Source organism: Ornithorhynchus anatinus, chromosome 15 (genome assembly GCF_004115215.2).
Source record: "Ornithorhynchus anatinus isolate Pmale09 chromosome 15, mOrnAna1.pri.v4, whole genome shotgun sequence".
In the NCBI taxonomy this organism is placed as follows: domain Eukaryota; kingdom Metazoa; phylum Chordata; class Mammalia; order Monotremata; family Ornithorhynchidae; genus Ornithorhynchus; species Ornithorhynchus anatinus.
In genome coordinates, this window is record NC_041742.1 from 2,329,098 (window position 1) to 2,335,614 (window position 6,517).

The window sequence follows — 6,517 nt, forward strand, 5'->3', positions numbered from 1 at the left end:
AACTAGACACTCAGTAAGTACTATTGCTGGATCGACTGATTGACTGATAGATTGATTTATCAAAGACAGGATTATAGAGACACAACATTTTCCAAACCCTCCCCGGGTGGATCTGCATGCTTTTTTTAAAAAAAATGGTATTTGTTAGGCACTTTCTATGCGCCTGACTCTGTACTAAGCGCTGGAGTTGGTACAAGCTAATCAGGTTGGACACAGTCCACGTCCCACATGGAACTCACAGTATGAATCCCGGTTTTACCGATGAGCTGACTGAGGCACAGAGAAGCGAAGTGACTTGCAGACCGGTGGCGGAGCCAGGATTAGAACCCAGATCCTTCTGACTCCCAGGCCTTTCTTTCCACTAGGTCTCGCTGCTTCTCTTTGAGAAGTGCGTAGAATCGGGGAGAATGCAAGTCTCCCGCCTGAACTAGGTTAGTTACAACCTTCAGATGGCCAGGAGACCTAGAGCTACTGGTTTAATGGCTTTTGTTCTCGATTTTCAGTCATTCAGTAAGTAGTGTTTATTGAGCGGCCACTATGTGGCAAGTACCGTACTAAGCACTTAGAGGAAAACAATAAAAGTTCACCGACGTGATCTCTGGCCTCGAGGAGCTTGCACGGGGAAAGGGCCGACGACCTACTGATTCCCTCAAGAGGAGACGATTCGGAAGACCATCGTGGACCACCGGTAAGACGCTGACCCTAAAATCGACAGTGCGGAGTGCTTAGAACAGTGCTCTGCCCGTAGCAAGCACTCAATAAATGCCATCGATTAGTAATAGTAGACGTGGCGTTTGTTAAGCACGCCCTACCTGTCAAGCACTGTACTAAGCACTGGAGTAGATACGACACAAACGGAAGAGGCCCAGTGCAAGAACGGGTACTAAAATCCACGGAGGAGGAAACCGAGGCCCGGAGAAGTAAAGTGACTTGCCCAAGCAGGCAAGTGGCGGAGCTGGGATTAGACCCCAGGTCCTCCGACTCCCCGGCCCGAGCTCTTTCCGGGACGGCGCACCGCTATCCTGCGCACGAGAGGCCGGGCGGTCTAATGGATAGAGCGTGGGCTTGAGAGTCAGAAGGACCTGAGTTCTAAACCTGGCTCTGCCTCTTGTCTGCCGTGGAACCTTGGGTGAGTCGCTCCATTTCTCTGGGCCTCAGGCGCCTCGTCTGTAAAATGGGGATCAAGACAGGGACTTCTTCCAACCCGATTAGTCCATTTCGATTCCAGCACTCAATACGATGCCCGACACGTAATAAGCCCTCGAATACTCTAAGAGAGGCGATCACGCCGAGAACCCAGGCTGGACTCCCTTGAGCGCTTCCGGCCCAGATGCGGCCGGAGGAGGACTAGAGCGGACAGCGGCACACAAGGCCGAGGCCCCGTCGCCCCACAGAAGAGGCCAAAGCAGACCCACGGAGCCCTGGCTACAACGTAAGCGCTTAGTACAGTGCCCTTCACCCAGTAAGCGCTCGATAAATACGACCGAGTGAATGAACACCGGAATGGACACCCCAGAGGTCAGCCGGGATTCACGAGATCTCTCGGCGGCCCCGCCGGCCTTCACGGCTGCGCATTCGTCCCCGACGGAGGCCAGATTCTTGCCGAGGCCCCGCGAGGGAAGCGGCCGAGCCGTGGTCCCGCCAGCATGGCTGTTTTCGATTAAAACTCCGCGCCGCTCCTGGCTCGGGCCGGGCCCGCCGAAGGAGGGGGGGGAGGGAGACGTCTCCAACCGGCCTGGCTGAATCATTCTCCCGTCCCCTGCCCTGTTTACACAATCGGGACTACGGGGCCGGGGCCAGCGGCCGAGACCCACAGCTCGTTGCCTCCTAACGGCCCGTTCTCCCACAGCTCCAGGCTAAGGGAGGGCGAAAAAGAGAGGCCCCCGGGAGGAAAACCCAAAGGCCTTCTGGAACTGCAGCGAGGTCACCTTTCTCCAGTCGGCGCCTCCAGGAAAGGCACCGAGAGTTGGGGCGTTCGGGGGATTTGTGTGGGGAAGTGGTGAGAAGTCTCCTGCGGTCTTCACGGGGGACCAAACGAGAAGAAATGCCATGAAATGAGCAGCCGCGGGCATCGAGGATAGAGGAAAGAGGGAATTCCCCGCCTGGGAGGGGTGGGAAGGGAGGCTGCCGAATCGGCCTCCCGGGAGACCTTCGCGAGCAGGAGAGCGCTGATCGTCCGGGGCGGGCCGGTCTCGGAGGGGGATGAGGTGGCCTCTTCTGGTCTTTTGTCGTCTGAGCCTCTGGGTTTTTGGGAAAAAAAGTGTGTCTGATTCTGAGAAAGAGCAAGAGCTTTATCGGGGGCAGCGGGGACGAGCTGTCCATTGGATCAGATCCGGATCGGACTGAGATAATCCCCCAAATCCCCAGGGGACCGACGGCCCGAATGCTCCCTCGCTGCCCTCCTACTATTATCCCGCTCCTCCACCCTCATCCCTCCTTTCCTTCCAACTCCCATCCCTCCCTCCTCCCCCGACACCTCCCCCACCCCATCCGTCCTTCCTCCCCTGCCTCCCCTCTCCCTCACCCACCTGCCCACTGATCCCCCAACCCCCTCCAGCTCCAAACTGACGATCTTGTATCCCCCTCAATCCTCAGCGGGATCTATCGAGCCCCTACTGAGCAAGGCTCACCGTACCGAGCGCTCGGGAAGTGCCGCAGAAGGCCCGAGACACCCTTTAGAAACGGTGGATTCAGATCCAAAAGTCACACTGGATCTGCCACTGGATCTGGAGAAAAAAAAAAAATTCTCAGTTCCTCTGGCTGAGGTTGAAGGCCAAGAGGGCCTGGCCCAGTTGGTGCCTGGAGAACAGGGAGACGAGCCCAGCGGTGCCCGGGGCGGGATTGACTGAAATCCATCTGAGAGCTGCGGAGGCCTCAGAAGCGCCCCGGTGTCCACACTAAATTTCTTCCATGTGATCCGGTCCGCTCTCCCGACCGGAACGGGGAAGCTCTACTGGGATTCGGCCAGACCTGCCTCCTCCGACTTTTCCGGACAAATATCCCTTCCTCCTCGGGCTCTCGGAAGCAGCTGCGGCTCCCGTTGCCACCTCGGCCCCGGACATCTGTCCCCGCGCTGACTGCCAGCCCCGCTCTTCGACAGACAAGACCCGGAACCGCCAGGCCTGTTCCCTGGCCTGAAACTCGGCAAGAGCCCCGAGCCTGGGAATCATCCTTCGGGGAGGAAAAGAGACGTTTTCCATAACGCTGGAGACGATTCAGTTGGAAGAGGATTCGAGGGAGCGCACACTCTGGCCGATTCCATCCTAGCGTCTCCCAGCGATCTCTGCGACCGGAGCAGTCTGCTTCGGTGGGGGTTGAGGGGTGGGGGCTGAAGTGAGCGATGGGGACATAATTCCCAATCCTGGTTTAGTAGGATTTTCCCCCCTTCCCTTCCCGCCCCCCGACATCCATTTAAATCACCACTCTAGCTCAGTTCCTCCTCCAGGCCGCCTCCCCCGATCCGTCTGCCCATTCTCCCGTCTGCCGACGCCATCCATAACCCTCTTCTGCCCTTCCGTCCTCCGTGGCTGGGACTGCATCTCCCCGCGTGTTTTAACCGCAAGCGGGCGGATGGTTTGGCGGTCTGTCCGGTCTCCGCTAACGGGTGTTTCAGCCCCGCTAGCGGTCCAATCTGGCAGAGGGAGTTCTCCTAAAACCCGGAGAAGAATCTGGTGGTATGGGAGAGGCGATTTCCTAGAGTAGAAATTGATTCGATGGGGATGGGCCGGCGAGGGGGAAGACGCCGCCGTGATTGACGTTACTCGATGAGAATTCTTATATGGGTCTGTCCATCCCTAGGAAAATGCTCTGCCCCCTCCCCGGTTGCTGTTATTGGACTGGATTAAACGCTTTAAAGCTGCACACTCAGTCCCGTCTGACCCAGTGCAGTTAGGCAGTCACCGAGTTCTCCGGCCCACGTCCTGGGAGAGAGTGTGGCCCGGCACCTGATTACGGGCAGCGCGACCTTAGGCGAGTCACCTAATCTCTCTGGGTCTCTGTATCCTGAACTGTAAAATGGTGATAAGATTCCCCTTCTCCCTTCGTCTTCGGCTGTGAGCCCCAGAGGGAACAGGGACAGGGTCTGATTCGATCATCTTTTACCTGCTGCGGTGCTTAACACGGTGCCTGGTACCTAGGAAGTGCTTAATAAAGACCGTCAGCATTGTTATTTTGATTATCATTATCAATAATAACCAGTACGGCACTTGTTAAGCCTTTACTCTGTGCAAAGCGCCGGGGTCGATATAAGTTAATCGGGTCGGACACAGAACGCGTCCCACGTGGAGGGTCACAGTCTTAATCCCTATTTTACAGATGAGGTAGCTGAGGCCCAGAGAAGTGAAGCCTTAATCCCGCGGTCCCTCAGCGCAGGTGTGATGGAGCCAGGATTAGAATCCAGGTCCTTCTGCCGCCCAGGCCCGTGCTCTATTTAGCCACGCTGCTTCACACTATTATAATAATTATTCTTCTTCTCCTTCAAGGTAGCGTGTGCTCTGTCTCCGGGCCAGGCTCCCGTCCCCCAGCAGCGGTCAGCTTCTCTGGACGGCGTTCCGTCAGCCACCGTGGCCCGGGCACGCCAGGGAGGGGTCTGGTCCCCGTGGAAAGCTTCCCCGGGGCCGTACCGTGTCCCGTTCTCGGTGGCAGCGAACGCTCCAGGTTGGACAGAGCGGAGGCCGGCCGGTCGGCTTTTCCGGTGCTTTTCGGGGCCTGAACAAGGCCCAGATTTATGGCACGGAGGGTGGCCAGGCTGGGATAATGTCATAAAAATCCAGGGATTAGTGGCTGGAAAATTCCCGGGAAAGCCAGCTAGCCCGAACCACAAACACTCAGCAGGCCGACCAGAGGCAGCTGTGGGCACTTTTACCTCTCCTGCTCTCTTCCCTCCCTCCCTCCCTCTGTCTTTGTCTCTTTCTCACTCTTTATCTCTCTCCTCCTCTCTCTCGCTCTTTCTCCTTCTCTTTGTCTCTCTTCCCCTCTCTGTTTCCCTTTCTGCCGCTCTCTCCCCCGCTTGGCCTGTCTCCCTCTTCTCATCTGCCTCCCTCTCCCTTTGTTTTTCTCGGTCTTTGTCTCCCCCTCTCTCCCTCTCAATGTCTCCATCTCCCTATCTCTCTCACCCTCCCTCTATCTCTCTTCCACTCTCTGTCGCTCTCTTTCTCCCCCTCTTTGTCCCTCTTCCCCCTTCTCTCCGTTTTTTTCTGTCTCTCTCTCCTCCCCTTTCCCACTCTATCTCCATCTTTCCATCTGTCCCCCTCTCCCTGTTGTTCTGCCAGTCTCCCTCTCCTCCTTTTTCCCTTTCTTTCTCTGTCTCTCCTTTCTCCCCACCCCCATCCTTTCTCCGGCTCTGCATCAGAGGTGAGACAAGACCAACAGCTTGACTGGCTTTCTAGTCCAGATGTGAGCGGGTCACAGGAGGAGCAATGTGAGCCCCAAGTGGGACAACCTACCTTGTATCTACCCCAGCGCTTAGAACGGTGCTTGGCACATAGTAGGCGCTTAACAAATATCAACATGATTATTATTAGTAGTAGTAATGATACCGACAGTCCAAAATTCCCCCTCCTCGGGTTGTGGCATGGCAAGAAGGCCCCTCCTTCTGGGGTTTCAGGGTAAAGACCCCCGGTCCACGGCTCTGCCGCGTGCCCGTTGCGTGACCTTGGGTAAGTCACTTTCTTTCTTTCTCTGTGCCCCCGCTTTCCTCCCCTTTAAAAGGGGGATTCGGGACCTATCCTCCTTCTCACTTAGACCACGAGCCCCGGTGGGGCAGAGACTGAGACCGTTCCGAATGTAGTTACCCCCACGTCCGGCGCAGTGTTTCGACATAATAATTCCCAATTATTATCATTATTAGTAATCTGGTTCTGCCTGCTGGAGGTCCAGTGGGAAGAACACAGCTCCGGGAAGCAGGAAGCCTGGGTTCTAGGCCTGGTTCTGGGAAGGAGGAGGCCTGACCGCCCCCTCGCCGCCTCCGCCTGGGCCCCGGGAGGCAGGAACCCGTCGACACGAGGCTTCTCTGGCCAGACCGCTCCCCACCCTCCCAGCGTGACGCCACCGGCAGATGTGCCGTGATCTCACCCGAAAACTCCCTCCAAGAGGCCGGAGGGGCCGGAGGGGCCAGGAGGGGTGCGGAGGGGCGTCGGTCCCGGGGCGGGGGAACCCGCAGGGAGAAGGCGGGGGGTGAGGGAGGGGAAAGGCTAAGGGTCCCGGGGCGGGGGAGCGGCAGAGCCCCCCCAAGACTCCCTTTCCTGAGCCCCGGCGGGCAGAGTTTCACCCCGCCGCAGTCTCGGGCAGCAGCGGATGGGCCGGAGGACAGGAGAGGGTGTGGTGGGGTGAGGGGCCCGGCTGGCGCAGATCTGGCTGCCCAAGGATCTGGAGGACACCTCCTGCAAGGGGTGTGCTCCCGGCAGCCTCACCCACACCGCCCACGTAGTTAATAATAATGACAATAATAACGGTACCCGTTAAGCGCTTACTCTGTGCCAAGCACCGTTTTAAGCGCCGGGGTAGATGTAAGTTAAGA

At 57.5% G+C, this 6,517-nt stretch overlaps 1 long non-coding RNA gene across 1 annotated transcript; it reads left to right on the forward strand.

Moving 5' to 3' along the window:
- The first annotated feature begins 308 nt into the window (after window positions 1–308).
- On the forward strand, window positions 309–2,466 carry LOC103168926. The gene is made up of 3 exons (XR_003764692.2): window positions 309–688; window positions 1,229–1,432; window positions 1,850–2,466. It is a non-coding gene; the product is annotated as an uncharacterized LOC103168926 (long non-coding RNA).
- The last annotated feature ends 4,051 nt before the right edge of the window (window positions 2,467–6,517 follow it).